The sequence below is a fragment of the Calonectris borealis genome, chromosome 4, assembly GCF_964195595.1.
Source record: "Calonectris borealis chromosome 4, bCalBor7.hap1.2, whole genome shotgun sequence".
Taxonomy (NCBI): Eukaryota; Metazoa; Chordata; class Aves; order Procellariiformes; family Procellariidae; genus Calonectris; species Calonectris borealis.
Genome location: NC_134315.1, coordinates 32536397 through 32554097, shown reverse-complemented (window position 1 = coordinate 32554097; position 17701 = coordinate 32536397). Strand labels below are relative to the sequence as shown.

The 17701-nt window shown below is 36.9% G+C and overlaps 1 protein-coding gene across 1 annotated transcript in view; it reads left to right on the top strand.

Moving 5' to 3' along the window:
* The first annotated feature begins 3046 nt into the window (after nucleotides 1-3046).
* The window catches only part of DLC1 (DLC1 Rho GTPase activating protein), a 235961-nt gene continuing 221306 nt past the window's right edge, over nucleotides 3047-17701 (top strand). Inside the window, exon 1 of the mRNA XM_075149158.1 lies at nucleotides 3047-3255. The gene's annotated coding sequence lies outside the window, so the exon portion shown is untranslated. The remainder of the gene's footprint in view (nucleotides 3256-17701) is intronic.

Here is a 17701-nt window from a genome sequence, read left to right as displayed (position 1 = left end):
AAGCAACTTAGAACAAGTATTCAAACTGTGGTTATTCTCCTCCTTTCTGTAGATGCGATAGCAGGAGAAGATATGTAGGAGAGACTCTGTGCCCAGTTTTCATAGACAGACAGGAAATGGACAGACATTATCTTCTCTTCTCTTTTTTTAGCTATTCATCAAGCGTTAGAATATTTGAAAGCAAGTTGTCTTTGCAAAACTGTTTCACAGAGCAGACCATGTCCTAATAATTTCATAACTTTTAAATATGTCCTCACTTACACATTTTTTATTCTTGCTTATTCCTGTGACCATCTTCTGCAAAAAAAAAAACCCTGTTTTACTGAAATCAAAGCTTCCTCATGGAACATTAAGTGAAGTGTAGCTGAAGAAAAATAATTAGAAAAAAAATTAATTAAGATTGAAATATCTGTTTACTTTTTTGGAATAGTGTGTTTCAATTTTTCATCACTTTTTTGGTATTATAAAAACCAACATTCTTAGTAAATTTTAACTGTAAGGAAACTAAAGGCTTTTTGTTTTATTTTGATTCCCATAAAAATAAATTTCAAAATTGTGCAATTTATGCAATTGCATAATTGCAAATAAAATGTGTCCCTTCGCAGACTGTAATTTATTCAGTGAATTCCAAACTGGAAATCTTTCAGGAAAATAGTATAAATCACACTTTACAGTAGAGTAAAAGTTATGCATTCGGATCTTGGGCTAGCCAAATATAGTCAAAAATAATTCTGAAAAGTTATTTACCTCTGGGGCTGCACTTCTGACTGTTCAGAGTTTACCGCCACATATGCCATTTCCTTTTATGGCCTTCAAAGACCTCCGTCTTTGAAGATGCAGAGGTTAGGCTGGTAAGTCGTTCCACTTACGGTTGTCTACCTCCACTATCCATGTACATGAAAGCTACTGGGAAAAATTTCAAACCCACTTCCATTTGGGCCTGCATAATTTTGCAACTAACTTTTAAAGTTAATACTGTAATTTTAAAGCTGAAAAATGCATATATAAAATTGCATGTACAACAATGAAGACCACATTCGGCAAATTTAGCAGACTTTAGCACAAAGTTCCACATGCTGAGGAACTAAAGCTTAACAAATCAGCTCCAGATATGACCATATTAGTGGGAGCTGGAGACAGCCCTACGGGACTGGCTTTTCTTTGACTAAAGAAATGCCCTCGAGAAGACTCATTTGAGCTAATGAAGGCATTATATAAACAGTTAAAAGGCAGTTGTTGGAGGCTAGTAGAAAGCTCATGTATCAGCAGTTAGTAATTACGAAGGTTTCCTATCTCCTTTCAGAATAAATATCCTGTCCCAGTTGTGGCAGGCCTGCTGAATGGAGACTTTCTGGTCACTAAATTTCCAGGCACTATTTTGCGTAGCGTAGCGTATGCAGTCTTACCTCTGCATCTCTATAGCTCCCTCTGAAGGTCAGCCAAAGGCCGAAGATTCCAATCAATAACCTGATCAGTAATGGAAAAATCATTTACTCGGAGCAATAATTAATAAAGAGGGTTTACACCAACTAAAGGGGTCGTCAGAAGGTAAATGATGTATGACCGACCCACCTGGGAAGACAAACTTAGCAATAACACTTCTTCCTTTCTTTACAGAAAAGGAGAAAAAGAGTTGGCTTCACCCTGTAGTTTGGAAATCATACATGGTCATTACCCTTATGATTCACACTGAGTTAAATGAAACAAAAATTGAGTAAATTGTTTCACCTAAATATGAGACCAATGACCAAAGATGTTTTTTGCGTGTGTTTATTAGTAGAATATGTTACATGAATAGCTAACATTTAGTATTAATTGATACACTAATTAAAGCCATACTAGTTATTTCCATTAGCTTACCCTCAAACTTCTACAGAGCTGTCCGTCTGGTTTTAATCAAAACCAAATGGTAATCCAAGTTCTCAGGCTGGAACAGCTAAGAGGAAGTCATTCAGAGGAGGCAGAAGAAAGCAGAAAAGATAAACAGATGATATTCACTAAATTTGTATCGAGCAAAGGATGTAGATGCTGTGGGTTACTCTGGAGACGTGATTCAGGCACCCTGTCAAACTGGAACGAAGTAGTTACAAGTGTTTTATGTCAGCAAAATACTAATATGATCAAGATGGAGTCTGTCCTTTTGCTTTTGCAGAGCTGGATTTGTGTGACTCTGGAGGATTCTCAGAAGAGGTAAAGCAACATATACCACTGCCTGCAATATGACCGTGTTTAAACTGTAGTGTTCATTTTCTCAGATCCAGCTTATTCTCTTGAGTAGGAATACAATTTTCGCATACGGGTGTAAACGGTATCTATCTAAGAGTGTATGTTCGCTCATCAGAATAGCACTACACCCTTTGTAAATGTGATGTGTTAACTGAGTCTAGACTATGTTGTTCTCTGCCTGTTTCTGACTACCTGGTGCCAAAGATCAGGCATTTCAGAGACGTCCTCCTGTTGTTCTGGATAACTGTTATCTTTGCATGAACATTAGAGATGTATAAAACATTTTTTCAAAGGAAAAAAAAAACAGGAGGGAGGGGTTTGAAAACAATTTTACGTTATGTAACTGTAGCACAGACCTCCCCGTTTGACAGAAACAGCCCAGCAGTGCATTAGGCTGAATGTCTTGAAATGCTCGGTCTTGTCGTCTTTTTTCTCCCCCCCCCTCCCTGTGCGCTCTCCTCTCCCTGGCGCAGGCAGGCAGGCTCGCTCCCTGTCTCTCTCTCCCTCTCCCTCTCTCTCAAAGGCAGGAAATACTTTTCAGGCAATCTGGGCCTGGTTGTTGAGGCCCCTTTCACAAAACATCAGTCTGAATTTAGTAGACAGAAGTCACTGGGAAAAGCTTGACAGGCTCGTGCTTAGTTAAGGCTCCCTCCAGCTGCAGAGGGTGTTTTTGTTAGAATCACACATTGAGCAAAACTGCTTAGAATAGAGCAATGATCTCAGTAGCGAAATCTGAACTTTTATGCTAGCAGGAGCTAACTGGGACTGGGCTCTTTTGTTTGTTTGTTTGCGCCTTTTTTTTTTCTTTTTTTTTTCTTTTATTGACCAAAGATTTTAGGCAGGTCATGTCCGAACTCCAGATTCTCTTCATCTAGGTAAGGCTGTCTTGGAATCTTTCTGTACTTTAAACTATCAAAAAATTAAAAAAAAAAAAAAAAAAAAGGAAAGAAAAGAAAAAATCAGCAAAGAAACAAGCAGTATCCAGCACTGGAGCTCTCTGCATTCAGGATCTCAGCGCTAAAACTGGAGGTAAAAAAAATTATAATCATTAAAAATGTACATTTATTTGTAGATTGTGCCAATTCTGTTTATCAAAATGCACCAGACCTATGAAAAAATCTTCTTGTGCATTTTCTTCATCTTTTAAAAATATGCTTGGTATGCTGAACTTTGTTTATTTGTATATATATATAAATAGAGCCGCATGGTCTTGCTTGCATATTTTTTAATGGACATTAAATAGGAAAGCTAGACGTGTGAATGATTTCTTTTTTCACCTCATTTGCCAACAGGGAGGGCATTTAGGGCTATGTTTTGTCTCTCCCCCCACCTTCCCTCCCTTCCCTCACCTCCAGCATTAATGATGATGAGGAGTGTTTTAGGTAGATATATCAGTTATACCTCTCCTGGGCTTGGTCTCTAGCCTTTTCTCAGTCCTAGATGAAATTTGTGGTATAACTGACAATACAGTCTTAAATGTGTACACGCTAAATCTGAAATTCCAAGGTTTACTTCTTGGCATTAGCTAAATTAGGTTATTTTTAGTAACCTATGATTAGATACGCAGTTTGGGGTGTGCTGTGCTAGTATTTAGAAGAGGGAAAGCAAGGTTCAGTAAATGTCAGCTGACTATAATTTTCGGTGAAGATGTATGAATTTACTCAGTCTTTTTCCTAATCTAGTAAATGTTTAACTATTAAAAATTACAAGAGTCTGCTGTTAAGGAGTTTAGGGGGTAATTCGGGATATTATCTTTAACTGATGCGTGAATAGAGCTGCTGCTATTTTACGTAAAGGCTTGATTTAATTATTAAATTGTTGTGGACATCAGAAGCATTTTTCATGGCAATCTATACAGTATCCTTTGTCTTCCTGAAAATCTAAAAGGGCAGTTGTTGCTTATAAGTAATATGAGAGATTCTTTCTTTCTTATGTGCATCGTTAAGGCTCCATATAGTTATTGGCCACGTTGGTAACTAAACAGGAGTCGTCTGTTCAAATATTTCAAGAAGTTTTTAACGGTGTTTTTACTGAATATTTTTTCAAAATGATTGGTGAGTAATGAAATTACTTTGTGGTGTGAAAGGACGTGAAGGACCAGTAAATACTCCAGAATGGGGTCAAGTATCTCCTCTGTGATAGATTGAGAATTGGACACTTTACTGCCATTCAGGTGGAGGAAAGTTGTTCATGGTGGTCAGAAGTGGCTCTGGGTTGTGAAGGGCATGGGTCCGAAGGCGACAGGGAACAGCTGGTAGGCAGCAAATTGTTCCTGGGTATATCCTGGTGTGAATTTTAAAGTCACAATCACTCATTTACTTATGGACAAGCCTTCTCCAGTTTGGTGCCCTGAGCTGGGAGAGCTGTGGTAGGTAGGTGGTGGGACTGAGAAACTGAGAGGAATTTGAACGGCTGAATCTCTGCGTCACTCCCTGAAATTTGTGCTGGAACTTTGATGTCTCAAGGGATTTAGCGTTAGTGGCTTTTACTGCACTGTATTCCCATACTTGCTCCTGCAAGTATGCGTGTACGTACTTAGTATTGCAAGTACTCCAGTTAACCAGAAGACAAAATACCAAATAATAAAAATAATTATTCCATGACAAGAGGCACCTTCTTCTGCAGCACTGTCTTCTGGGTTTTAAGGGATATAATGACCTCATCTGACCTCACCTGCAGATGAAAATACTTGACACCTGAGCCAGTTGATCTACAGGGTAGACAACAGAATAGAACCCAGAAAGTATTTTCTCATTTAACTCTGAAGTTTCTTATAGACTATAAGAAAATGTAACACAGATAGCTGCCCGCTTTTTTGATTTAGAAGTTTTATTTAAAATTCCTAAAGACAAATCACTGTTCAACTCCTGGTTCTACTTAGTCTAACTTCTCTCTTATGCTATCCTGTTTTTGTTTTTTTTTAAGATATTGTTGTTCAAGACAAAGAATTCACAGAAAGCTTACTGTCTAAAAAAACCCTGAAAATTATTTTATAGATAGATAGCTATAATGAACATGGAAAATGAGCATCTAAATTTTTGACCTTGCTCTGTTCCTTTAGAAATGTTAATGTTCTTAATTTGAAACAAGAAAATAACCCAAGTAGTTATACCAGATGACTCCTTTGAACAATTAAGCACATGAATTAATGTCTGCAGCTTTGAGAAAAAATAATGCAAGTGGTTACATTCATGTCATAGAAAGTATTCAAATAGCTTTCCTTCACCTGTGCCTGCAAACATCTTTTCTTTTGAACCTTGTACCTGTTGACCTCCATGTTAAATTCCATAATCAGAACACTTGAACAAAATCAGTTTGCATATTTGGGCCTAATTCATGAAGATCTCTGTAACATAAAGCAAAATGTATTCCCTCCCGAAAGAAAATTAAAAGCTAAGATAACAGCTTGGGTAGGCAGTTTTTGAATAATCAAGGTTTATAGTAATTCTTTTAAATTGCTGAGCTTAAAATAAATTTATTCTTTAGGTGGTAGAACAATAGAAGGATGCCCATTTTCACTTTTTCATAAGTCTCAAAAGTTAATTCATTTTTATTTTTTTAATTATCAGGAGTGTTAAACTGAATTTTATATTATATTTTTCTGTTGTGCTTAACATGAATTTTGTTGCTGAAATGTATCTTCTTTGACATAAAGCTTCCTTGAGGAGGGCAGTAGCAGAAGGAGGAAGAGAACTTATGAAGAGTTTTCTCTTTTCTCAGAAAGGAGATATATTTTAGAGTACTCTTCTTTTTGCTTTTAATCATCTGGTTCCATTTTCTGCTGTTTGTTTGTCTGGAGGAAAAATTAAAAGATGGTTTTTATGTTGGTTTTTATGTTACTCCAAAACTTGAATAACAGGGGTAAGAGCAATTGAAATAGTATATCCAGAGGGGCTAGATCTTGATTTCCTTCCTAATAAGAAAGAGCCTCTGGAGGTCTCTGGTCCAACCCCTCACTCAAAGCAGGGCCAGCTAGAGCAGGTTGCTCAGGACCTTGCCCACTTGGGTTTTAAATATCTCCAAAGATGGTGATCAGTGTGAATACTTAGTAAGGACTTTAAGCTTGTCTGTATACACAGGTATATTTTTTATATGTGTGTGTGTGTATATATTTATATGTATATGTACATGTACACATATGTATGTGTGTATATACATATAAAAATTATACCTCAAACCAAATTTATATAGAATTTTCACATGCAAATCCTATGCATAGTAAGACTGTGAATATTATTTTTACAGAAATAATTACCAATATTGAATTTGAATTTGAATATGTTTTTGGGATGCTGACTGCAGCCCATATTTCACGATTCATATTTGTTAATGCTTTTAGAAACTACTTATTTTAAGAACAGTCTTTTAGTAGAGAATTTCAAATCCACTCTTACCATAATTGCTTGTTTCTCTTGAATGAGGAAAATCGCTTATGTTGAAATTAGAAATGCCTGGAGTTTTATCTCTGACATGTTGTACATCAGCCACTGAACACAAATACAGAGGTTTGCCTTAGGCTGTATGTATCTACATTAAAACCAATTCAACTGGTACAATGTACTCTTTACTTCTAGCCTTCCCTTCCCTCTAGGATCTTTTTCTTTCTCTGATTCGTGATATTTCCTGTTAGCTATTTTATTACACCTTGTGTCAAATTTCAGTAGGTTTAGACTAAATGCCCTTGAACTTTAGGAAAGTTTGTAAACAACTTCTGCTACCTCTGAATCTCTACTGGTTCTCCCACCCTCTAGCTCATTCTTTATCAGCTCTAGGCTTTCCAGGGTAGGTACCATGTCTTATTGGCGAGAGTTTCGTACAGTCTGTACACTAGATCTCAACTATGACAAATACTCTTTAATGCTAGAATAAATAAATGTGCCAACTTGAACATCACTGTACTTGTGGAAAGTTTGCCTCATGATCCAAAATTTCACTTTGGATAAGGAGGGAGTCAGTGGTGACATTCAAAAAGAAAATTTCATTAGACTGAGAAGTAAGGAAAATCTAGAGTAGTACAGAGGATTGTTGTAAAGTGTTGTTCTGCTAGGGGAGCTAAGAGAAAATGGAAGAAGCAAGATGAACCAGTGAGAAATTTGCCTCGCCAAAGCAGTTGGGGTTATGTAATTACTGCTGTATAACTGCAACTTATTAAAGAGCATCCAACAACCTTAATTTTGTATTATTAGCATCTTTGCCAAGGCCGTCACAAAATATGAAGCTGTTTTCTTCTCCTCATGAATTTTCTCCTGCAAGACACAGACATGTAATGGGCAAGGAAGACTTGCTTTGGATTCACTGGTTCAGTGTGGAGCATTTAACACTCCACTTCTGAGCAGCCCTGAGAGGCTCAACACACTGGAAGTTGTACTGTTAGACTCATTACACATTTTTTTGTCCGTAGCTAAATGGCAGATAACCCTTTTCATTTTGCTTGAATTGTTTATCTTCGGATAATGCTGTTTTATCAGACAGAGGTGGCAGCTCTCAATAATAATGCACTAAAATAAGAAGTTTTTGCTGAAAGAATGGTCTCGAAGAGTTGTACCCTCCACAGCAGAAGCTGGACTTGGAGGATTCCACGTGCAAAGACAAATCTACATTTTAGTTCCGTAAAATACCTATGTGCAGGAGATGTCAGTGCCTTCCTGGCAACTTCCAAACCTTGAGTCTCTGTCAACTTAATTGGATATATAGCTAAAGATTTTTAAAAAGCTTTTATGTCGTGTGAGAATTGGTAGCTGGTAAAGAAAATAGACCTGAATTAGTTTTCAAATCAAGGGAAGGTATTTGCATGAGCTCAAGAGTCATCTGTTTTATTTTTCCTGTACTCATGTACTCAAAAGCAGTAATTTCCAGGATTGGGTATGTCTTTCCAGGCAGGCTACAGATGCTGAATAGGAGATTATCATCATAAAATCAGGAGACCAGCTGATGAGTTTGGAATTGAGGCATCTCTGGAAGATACTGTGGAGAAGGTCTATTGACTATGACTATAACAGTCATATTCACGTTATGACTATTGTAGACGCAGAGAGAAAGGGGATAAAGAGGTGAGATACAAACACACTGTACACAAGTCCTTTGAAAGATAAGCTTCCTGAATTCTGAAATAAGATTATAATGAAAAATGGTCAATTGCAAGGTTCTGTTCTGATGCAGACTTTTTTCCCCCCAATGCCACCAACCTGGGAAATAAATTAAATTTTTGCATTCCCTTCCTTGAAGGAAGTGGACTTAATTAGGTCCTCAAGTGCATTTACAAAACACTCAGTGTGCATTAGATGTTATTTCTCTCCCTAGTTTCAAAAAAAAACCTGGTACAGCAGCCATTTTGATTAATTTTTGCTTTTCACATCTTCAGTTACATTCCAGAAATACTTGCTCAGTTTGCTCTCAGAACTTTTTTACAGGTGCATCAAAATGGGATTCCAATGATACTGTTAATGGTTCATTGCCACCAAAAAGCACAGACATCTCAGTAGTCATTCTCTCTCGACTCTTGATGATAAAGTATTTATCTTTATCAATAGGAAAAAATAATTTTCAACTCTTTATGTACAAAGTATATGCATAATAATGTCAGGAATACTTTTTAGTCCTGTCTACACCAGGAATGAAAACATGCCCCCTACTATTCAGTAAGCAGACTGGTTGCCAAAAGTCATTGTCCATAGTGCCTCAGATTTCATAGCTCGTGGCTATAATGAGCACCAGCAACTTTTCTTTAAATGGAAACACTATATTAGAACCTTAAATCTAAAAGGCATCAGGAACACAATCTGGTTAATTTATATTGTTTTCAAAAGGACCTCCTGTAGCTAGAAAATTAGTGTTTCACTAGAGTTGGCTAGAAAATGGAATTTCTTCCATCCTGAAAAAAAAAAAAAAGAGGTTTGGGAAAAAATTATTGTAATTCAGGACCAAAAATAATAGCCACAGTTTTCTGGGTTGCCATCTCCTATGGGATGGCCTTTTTTCATTTCATGTCTTCTTTTCAATACACTTCCAGTTAAGGGAGAGGGGGAAAGGAGGTGCAAGAAATCTGCCAACTATGTTATTTTTTTCTATTCTCTGGGGGTGGAGAGCTGAAATGATTTTGGGGGAGGATTGGAAGGGCAATGAAATTTCCATATAGAAGACCTCCATTTTGGAAAAGGAAAAAAAAAATCCATTAGGCAAAGAAAAACCTATACAAAAATAAGAGTCCAAATATTTATACCTTAGATTACTTTTCTTCATTCCAAAGAAATAAGCAATTTATATTATGTTGAAATCAAGATGATATAATATCTTTCAGACTACTAAATTTTGATGACCAGCAGACTCACAGATAAGAATTGCTAGATAACATGGCTCTGATTTTCTTCTAAAAAAATCTATGCTAGAAATGCTTTCTGGCTTAAAACCTCTTCTCTTTCTAGTGGGCAGTCATAAATTCAATGGTTGTTGTCACTCTGGAATGATATGTGGTGAAGGTGATGGATTATCATAACAGCTAATAAGAACTTAATGCCGATCATTCATATATTTAAATGCCATTAACAAAATTACAGTAAAGTAGTATAATTATACTATAAATACTTGAAAAAATAGTATTTCTCTGTTTTATTGACTATTCATCAATGCCAAATAGTACAAAATATAAAGTTGGGTATTTAAAATTGTCTTTTAAATTGGTTTTGATTTGATAATTAAATTGGGTGTAAATAATATAGATCTTAAGTAAGCCTGGATAACCGTGGATCAGTTTGGATCCTGTCATTTCCCCTTTCTCATCCTTGAGGAAGAGGCTCAGCTGATCTGAGGCTCAGCACTGGAAATGAACCAAATACAAATGCAACCAAGCTAAAACCCACTGTAATCACATGTTGGCTACAAGTAAAAGCCCTTCTTTGTATGATGATGTGCACTGGTAATGCAGCTACTTTTTGAGGAGGAATAGAAGGTAAAGCAACTCCATGCTGGTTTATGTTTTCTAACAATATATTAAGGCATATTGACAAAGTTTGGGCTCATATCTTAAGAACCAATAATATTTTCACAAAACAAACAAGACTTTGGATGTCTCTGAACAACTTGCCGACTTAACTTTATAGTTTGGGGCATCTAATGTATTGAGATCTTATAATACTGCTGGACAGTATCACAATTTTTGTAACATGTTAAATGTCTTTTAAAGAAAGGATGTTAACAACCTTAACAGTATTACACATTTTCACTAACAGTAAACTATAATGAGCATATCTGACATATGTCAGAGTCTATAAAGGAGAAAAGAAAATAGCATGCTAAAGGGATAATGAAACTGATCCCCACAGGAAAGAGGAAATCCTTATCAAGTCACAAGAATGACTTCAGGTACATGGCTTGATTTAACGTCTTGTGTGGTTTTTCTTCTACCAGAAATCACGAGCTTTTTGCAGTGTATATTTTATATTTACTGTACATTATAATTTCTATTTCTTTACATGCATAAGCAAAAAAAAAATCTTATTTCTATTTTAATATTTCTGCTTTCTATTTCTACTTTGGTCCTCTGTAGTATGAGGCACAATGAATAAATATTCTCCTTCTTCATGATACTGTTGATTTTTATATGGCTCTAAATCCTCTCTTTCCCAGGCAGGAAATCTTAGCCTGTTTCATGGCTCCTCAGACAGAAGCTATACCATACCTTTCATTCTTTCTGTTGTTTTTTGCTATTCCTTTTCCTGCTCCATTTCTCTTTCTGAGATGAAATGACCATAACTGCATACAGTTTTCAGTTCATGGCATAATTAGAACTTAGAAAACATTATTACACCACTGTATGCTCAGACTCTCTTTTGCCTACTGTGCTACATACTTTCTAATTTTCACTGAGCTTGAAATTCAGTCCAGATTACCAGCTGCAGTGATTCTTAGTTTGGGGTTTTTTTCCTGATTGGTAGCAGATATCATAGAGGTTTTTATTATGCATTTATAGTTAGAGGGTTTTTTTTATAACTGCATACCATTATATTTATTGACAGGGAATTTCATATGCATTTATCTCCTATTTCTCCATTGCAATTGGGTCCCTCTGTATCATCAACAAACTTTGTCATTTAACTGCTTTTCTCCTTCTGAATAACCTAAAAAACACAGGTTCTAATAGCTGTCTTTGCAAATCTATTAATAATCTCCCTCTTTATGGAAAAAAAAATTATACAGTCTCACTTTTGGTTTTCTGTTTTCTTTCTTTTTTTTTTTTAATTTTTATTCTTCATTAGATTTTCAGCCAATTTACTGCATATGGAGATCAGACTTGCAAGTATATGGTTCAGGACCAAGTGGTCTTTATTTGATTTGATTTTAAAACCAGCTTTTGGTGCATCCCACCATTGCTCGCAGCACCCCAAGGCTGTGTGTGCAGGGCACACTGTTCTTCCAGCCTTACTGTGTGGAGTTACCACCCATGAGGCTTAGTAAGGAGACAGGGATTTGTGGGCCAAAAATCCCTCTGCTTTCTCTTCCCTTTCATGATCAGAGAGAAAAAGATTGGAATCTGGCTCTGTGCATCTCTGTCTTCAAGTAAAATCAGTCTCTGACTCCAAAGGCATTTGCCATTACCGTAGAAGAACATCTCTCTTGCAGCTCCCCAGATTTCTCCCCTCTGCCTTGCAGGCATCATAATTGTCCCTTTTTGTTCCCATGTACAGAGAGAGTAACTTTGGGTACCTTTTAGAGTTATAAGTTCAGTAATTTCTCATTTGAGTAGTGTTATTCAATTCTACCAGCTGGTTACCGATCACTTTATTTTCATGTCCTGAAACCTCTTCTAACTGACATTTCAATATGAGTCAGTTCCTCAGACTTACCTGAGGGTTGTTATTTGTTGCCATTTTTTTATGTTGGTTTGATCTACAGTTGGCCAGCAATTGGTGGTGCATTACAACATTCTATTTTTAAAATCCTATATTATAGGGTATGTGCTGGTAGGAATGTTTTTATGTTGCGCTTAGTTCATACCTCTGTAATAAATACTGCTATCAAAACCACACTGTCCAATGCAGTGCGTCTTCCTGGTGTGTACTGAAGACACAATGCAATAGCATTCCAATACTAGTGTTTGAGAGTGTTTCATAAGGTTTTTTTAATATTGCTTATTATTTTAAAGTATTTTACCAGAAAATAGGGACCAAGAATAATTCCAGAAAGCACTTTTTATTATGGTTCATATGGTAGAATGTCACACTCTCGTGTTGCATAGAAATATTTCAATAAAAAAGAAAAACATAATTTGTAAAATGAAATGGTTATATTTTGTCCATAGCTGTTACTCATTCTCTTTATTTTAGAAAACTTTTGGGATTGGCACTTGTTGTATTAGGTTATCACCAAAAATTTAGCCTATGGCTTTTAGTAATCCTAAATAATATAATGTATCATTCAGTTCTTATCCACCTAAGACGGTATTATAAATATATTCAGAAACTCTCCATATCTGTCTGGCTTTGTATGACCACAGTATTAAGTCACTGAAAAATTTCCATTCAGATAGTTACAGCTGAGTCAAACTGTTAGCAAAATTTGTATTAATTATCTCACAATGATAACAACTTCTGTATGACAACTTCTGTATGACAACTTCTATTAAGAGACAAGCAATTATTCTGAAAGTTATATATCCAACATTGCTGCTAGTATTACTTTCCCAGAATAAAAATCCATCAACAAACAAAGTGTAAGGAAAGAGAGGTGTTAGGATTTTTATTCTTTGTCATTCACTTCACTTTTAATGCTTTTTGTCTTGAAAAGCCTGCAGAATGAAACAGGAGAGAAAAATTTTAGGTGAGCAGTGTCTAGTAAGCTATACTGTCCCTATAGTTATATGGATTGCATTGATTTGAGTCCTTTAAAAATAATTTTTAAAGCAGAACCATATATACAATGTACCTGAGTCAGTCAGTCTTAATATAGCTGTTTGTCTTAGCGTAGGCAGGACTTCCTTAGCTTTTCTTGAAAAATGGGAATATCAAGTATGCATCGCATGCTTTCACAGAAGCCCCAACTCTTCTGTTGGAGCCAACAGGACTTGGGCTATGGATTTCAGTCAAGTATTAATTACTTACCACCTTTCACTGCTACACAAAGAGTGTACTTCTATTTCTGTCCACCAATTTGTGATTGAAAACAAACAGTAAGAGATATCCTCAAAGAAAAGGACAACTACCGTGTGAAAAGACACTGTTGGGCTATGTTTATGTTTATCTATACAAAAATCAGCAACACCTATATTACTGGCCCGTGGTCACATTTATAACATGTAAATGTGTCACAGGCATATACATGCAAACTTTACCATTAAAATTTATATGAAAGATTTCAACTGGTTTATGATTTCATTCTGAAGACATACTTGTCTTAAAAGTACTATGTCTTTTCTAATTTTTAGAATGGAGTTGTAAATATTTTCAAAATAGTTATTAGTTCAAAGAGTTTTTAATATGTGATCCTACATTATTACCTTTTATAGGTGAAAGAAATTAGGGAAAATGCATCTGGTATTCACTAGATTAATACCCTGCAACAAATAATCATTTTATTTCTATTCTAGGACATCAGGGTTTAGAATTGACTATACCTATGCACTACAAAGGCTGTTTATATAAAAACTGCAGACAAGGTGAGCCTCCATGTCAATAAAATCCAAAGGCTGGTATATGTCCAGGAAATAAGAGAAGGAAGGATTGTAAATTCTAAAACAGGAGATATTTTAAAATAACTAGCTGAGCGAAGACCTAAAGGCTTATGGTTTATCTCAAATTATTTGTAAACAACATTCTGTCTCAGAGCTTGGTATGGAGTTACTGAAAGAGCTGAATGTAAGCCAGACCAGGAAGATGTGAGATGAGTTTATAGGAAACAGACCCTGTTCACTCAGACTTCCTTAAACAAAGTTTGCTGACTGGGGTCACAGACCAACGAAGATAAAATAATGATAACAAAATAAATATTTCTGCTTGATCTCCGTTGCTTACATATGCATGCTATGTAAAAAATGTAATGAAACAGTCTTTCATCTCTGTGTAAGTTCATAAGCTAATGCTTTGCCTTATTTTTTCACAGAAAAGATTTGCATCCCATGTAAAGTATCAGCAAAAACTGAATTCCACTAGCAGGATGGTAGGGACTCTACTGCCTGGCCTACCCTCTCTGGAACTCTCCTGCCACTTATACTTAGTAAACTTCCCAAGTTCTTTGCGACTTTCTCCCTTCCAAAACCTTTCTATTGATTGCAATGTGGAGGAGGTCATGCATGGTGCAATGAATTATCATTATGGTGGATCTGGTGGGGCCAGCGGGGATGTCAGACTCGGGTCAGTGGCTGTCCTTGCCTTGGCCAGTCGGGGATGCCACGTGTCCTCCTGCATGGTGGTATCTTATTTGTGCCTGCTTTTGCCATAGCCCTCCCATCCTAACGGCAATGTCCCCTTCTCATGTGGTGGCTGCTGCTGCTGAACAGCTCTACATTTCTCTCCTTACCCTGGGAACACCAGGGTGGCCTCCGCTCCTGTGTCCTAGGAGGCTGAAGAAGGAGGTGGAGGACCAGAGAGGCCTGGTTTTATGCCCCTGCCTCCTCACTCTTGTAACTGGGATGTTTTTGTGTCCTGTCCTGTGGCCCAGAAGGGGACCTGGGTCTCTGACAGGTCTGGGTAGCACACATTAAGGGTAAGTCCCCTTCCTCCCCTTTCCATTCTCACTCCAGCTCCAGCTCCAGCTCCTAGGTCTCCCTGCTGCAGCTTGTGCAGCTTTCATGGGGTGTCAGTCGTAGGTATTGGGTCTGTTTTGTTTAAAGGTACTTCTTGTAGGCCGTCACATTTCCTTGAGGAGGGAAGCGAGAGAAGGTAAAATTCGTCTTGAAAAACGCGTGGCACAGCCAAACCTGAATGGAATTTCATGAGATAAAGGACGCTTCTCTGTCTGAATTTCGAAAGTCTGCTGGAAACAGTTTAATTTGAGCTTCTCAGAAAAAAAATCACAGGAATCCTCCTTGAAGGAAAATGTTAGACAATCTAATTTTAGGAGAGCCTACCAGTTCATCTTATACATCACTTCTCTCTGTGCTTTATCTGCTGCAAAGTAACTACCAGTTCTGTGAGACTTGATACAAAACTTCCAGAAATAAACAAGCCCTATTTTTCATTTTGATTATATTTTACAGTGAAAGGAGACAGGTAGTAAATTATTACAAAATCCATCTAAAATGACATCTTGTTTTTGTAAACACTGTGAAGCATCACAGAGGGTGTTTGAAGGGGATTCTGCTGCAGCGTGATCGCCCACTGCTCACTTCCGTTGCCTTTGGTCAAGAATTGCCTATTGAGTCAATATTGCCGATATTCCTTAAGTCACACCCAGGATCAAGAAATTTTGTCCAGGAGAAGTCTTTATCATTCATATTTTGTTTCAAACCTTATTCTTCAGAAAATTAATAGTACTAAGCAGTACCAAACTTAGTGCTATTGAAAAATAAAAGCAAAATACAAGTCTGAATTATGGGAGCAGCTGAGTGGACTGTATCATACGGACAGATGTTTTGACCAGAAGAAAAGGTCTTTTCACTCTACAAAACATTTCAACATACTGCTAAGAGTTCATCTGCCTGTCTTAAAAATCTGGAAAAATCAGATATAAAGGTTTCTAGTTGTTGGATGGTAATGATGGAAACGGAAAAAGAGGGGTGTTTCTTCCCTTGGTAAACAGAACAAAAGGACTTGAGAGAGGCATTTCTCAGAGGACAAAAGATGCTGCATGTCAAGAAAAAAGTGCACAGCAATAGCAGAAAAGCAAGGAAGGAACCCTTTCTTCTGCAAAGTGGCAGCGTACTTTGGCAGAGAAAGGAGCGTAGTTATGAATCTCATTCAGAGGTCTGGAGTGGTGAATCCTCCAAAGTACAGCTTATGTGCCTGCATATGAGTGCAAAGGAAATAAATAGGTTATTCTGAATATAGAGGTAGAAGAGAGGAAAAAGTTCCTCGTTGGCCCATTACTGTCAAGCAATTATAACAGGAAAAGGATTTCTAAGCTGAATTGTGGCAGATAATGCAGGCTTTTAGGAGTGGGGGGAAAGCGGAAGAAAAGTAAGCTTCCACCAAACTATGGGCTCCTCCATGTGCCATGGGAATGAGGGGATTTCAGGGTTTGGTAGCTGAAGCTGCCTGGAGAGAGGGCGTGTGTAAGGTAAATTTTTCATACTCAGTCCTAACGTAAGCTCATATTTTAGAGAACAATGAAAGTGCCCTTGTCATATATTTATTTGTCTTGCATTTCAAGCAAAGTATTTGATATTCTCCTGTTTAATCATTTTTTCTGCAGTCCGTGAGGCAGCCAAAACTAGTGATAGCGCAAGTAACACAGAAGGGTTCCTAAAGTAAAATTTATTTGTTTTTCATCCCCCATGAAATATAACTCTCCACATCCAAAAAATGAAAAACAGTAAGGGATCTGTTCTCCCCTTTCTGCACATGTGTAACTCCATTTAGCAGCAGCAAGATTAACACACACCTATTAACTCTTTGAATGCCTGCCTTCTGCACATTAAGAGCCGCCTAAAGGCTTAGGTCGATGGATGCATGTATGTCATTAGGAAGTTTGCGGTTTTTAGCTTTTTACACTTAATATTACTGGTGTCTGTTCTTGATTTTTGTCAGAAATTCCCATATATGGCTGTAGCAATCTTGTTTAATTTTCTGTAAAGTAGATGGAGCTACTGATCTAGTAGGGGAAGAGAGAGGGAAGCTACAAATGAGTTGCATCCAGGTGCAACTCCAAGCAGTGGTAATGGAGGGCAGCAGAAATCTTAGCCCTTTTTAGTAAACCTGCCCTTTTTCAGAGGTCAAAACAAAACACAGTAGTGTTGTAAAAATAATTTAATTGCTTCTGAAGAGCTTTAGGGTCCATCAGGAAAAGGTGCAGCAGAAGTTAGAAGTATTATCATTATTGATTTGCACCCTGCGGTAATTTTGAACCACAGACACTTAGAAATAATAGGAGAATAAAAACATTAAATGAAGTCAGAATAAGAATGTAAATGTACTGCAAATTTATAAAATAATTTTACTTTACATTTTAATATTTAGGGTTACTCTCATATTCAACCAAGAAAGAAAAGAGAATCTTAAAGTTGTATTAACTACTTAGTAGCAAATTTTGGCTCTGAAAGCAGATAATTTTTTTTGGCCTGGTTTTGTATGTTATTTTCCATTTTCCTCAGCCTCCCACACGCTAATGACTTGTGCATGGAATTCTCTTACCCTATGAATAAATTTTCTTTTTAAGCACAGTCTCCACAGAGGTGGAAAATGTGAACGTGAAATGAAGCTTGCCATCCTCAAAGAAGGTTAAAGATCTAGGAGCATGTACAACTCTATCCTGAAAGTCAGTTTGTCAAGACATAATTTACAGAGTTTCAGTTGCACAGGCATAATTCTGCATTTCTTTCAAGACGAAT